This window comes from Quercus lobata, chromosome 4, assembly GCF_001633185.2.
Source record: "Quercus lobata isolate SW786 chromosome 4, ValleyOak3.0 Primary Assembly, whole genome shotgun sequence".
NCBI classification, from domain to species: Eukaryota; Viridiplantae; Streptophyta; class Magnoliopsida; order Fagales; family Fagaceae; genus Quercus; species Quercus lobata.
The window spans coordinates 42888255-42890373 of NC_044907.1; the positions used below are offsets into that span (position 1 = coordinate 42888255).

Consider the following 2119-nt stretch of genomic DNA (forward strand, 5'->3'; position numbering starts at 1 on the left):
AATATAATAGTATCTCTCCAACCTTGGTTCCATTCCTATAATGAAATTTAGTTTTTTATTTAGTTTTCAATTGTTTTGATCATGTGTTTTCATTTATAATTGATTTAATTGTAATCTCAGTCTAATAGTCTATTGAATATTGTTTCATGTAACTTATGAATCATTGAGTATTAGAAATGTGATTTGTAAATACACGCTTGCTTACTTTTTTAAGATTTTAATATATCTGAAAACATAAGATATAAAAAGATTTATAAAAATTATTTTAAATATAAATGACGTCAATGACTTACAAAATTTATATAACTGAGCTTATTGCATCTGGAAGAGAGAAATTGGCATCTGTGCCTTCTGGTGGTGGCAGTGCTGTTGCAGTTGCTGTAACCGGGGGTGGTGGTGGTGCAGCTGCTGCTCCTGCTGCAGCTGAGGCAAAGAAAGAGGAAAATGTGGAAGAGAAAGAGGAATCAGATGATGTAAGCATTCTACAACAAAATTTAATAACCTTGATTAATTAACATAACCTTCTAAATTTACTTGTCGGATTTGGTTTCTTCTTCCCCCCCTTCCATCCAAATAAATTTTCCAAACCTCTCAATTCATATAATTATTTTGCAAGTATTTTCTTTTAGGGACTAGGGCCAGGGGATTACATATATTCCAATTATGATATTTATTTTTGTGCTTAGCATTTTTTGTTCAAGTGTTCAAGTGTATCCTTACATATACATGATATCAATTTTAGGAGCCATGTGTAGCTGTGGTGCCACATTTAGGTATTAACATTAGACAACATGCTAAATTCAAATTCAAGGGCTAAAATTGGTCAAATCAGAGCATCAAGAATATGGTTGAAATTAGATTGTGTGGCCAAATGAGACAAAATTCAAAGTGGATGGGTGACAAATCCATGTCCTCTATTTAGACTAGACTATTTCACATACGGGCATGAACTTTGTTTCTTTAGAGATGTTACCTTCACCCTAATGGCCTTTTTTTTTTTGGGTACTTACCAAAAAAAAGCAAGCAGGCGTATATAATTAATCCCATTTTAATCTGACTTCTTTTCTTTTTTTTACTTTTTGCAGGATATGGGCTTCAGTCTCTTTGATTGAGGAATTAGGATATCAAGTTACTTTTGTTTCAAGATTTCTCCAATTCAGGACTTTGTAGAACTTAAGAGTTTGTCTCCACAGGCTGTCATTTTTGGTTGTTTCCCATTTAAGACACGGAGATTGATAACCAGGCTAAAATCTTACGGATTAACTTAGTATTCTGTGTTAAAATTTTTTGTATGGATTTTGTCTTTTCAATTTGCGATGTTCCTTGAGATGCTGGCATGGTCTGCTAATTTGCCATACTCGTTGGATGTTGATACTTGAGACTTCTGATCTTGGATGGCTGAAGTTTTGAGTACTGATTATTTTGATAATTTAGCCCAGAGAAGTATTTCTGAGACATGAATTAATACTTAACTAATGAGTGAAACAGTGCTTAAATTTTTGAGCAATAAAATGCCAATGAAATCCACCATACACTTATGTTACAATGAAACCATGCCAATAACTGCTGATACTTAAAAATAAGTAATAGTATACAATTTGAAGGGCTGCCAGTAGATGGGTTGTTGGGGGCAGCAATTGCAAACTACAAGCTGGCAGTTGCGACAGGAATTTAGTGAACCATTGTGGTAAATGGTGCTATAAATGTATGCGGTGGCCACTGTTCTAGAAAGTGCTGCTGACAGTGGCTATAGAGAGGTGCTGGTGGTGACACACACTGACCATGAAGTGGTATAAGTGAAGGTGCAGAGCTTAGTGAGGTCAGATATGATATTGTTTCCAAATGAGGATGATACCGTGCAAAACTCTATGTTTGTTGTGGGATGCCATAGTCAGATTCCCAAAGCTGCACTTTTAGTCTCATGATTGTCATATGTTTTGCTTAATAATGGACAGACCTGGATAAAGTTCACCTGCGAGATAGTTTGGAGGAAAACTGTTCCAGAGAAATTGCTTGTAACAATTTTATAATCCCATGCAATACTTTTGGTTGTGGTTTCAATTCCTAATCGTTATATTTTTTTAATACCTCAATAGAAATATTTCACGGAGATAGATTT

General features: G+C 34.6%; 1 long non-coding RNA gene across 1 annotated transcript; it reads left to right on the top strand.

Moving 5' to 3' along the window:
* Window positions 1-300: 300 nt before the first annotated feature.
* Window positions 301-1455, top strand: LOC115988089. Its single transcript, XR_004091317.1, has 2 exons — window positions 301-473; window positions 1086-1455. It is a non-coding gene; the product is annotated as an uncharacterized LOC115988089 (long non-coding RNA).
* The last annotated feature ends 664 nt before the right edge of the window (window positions 1456-2119 follow it).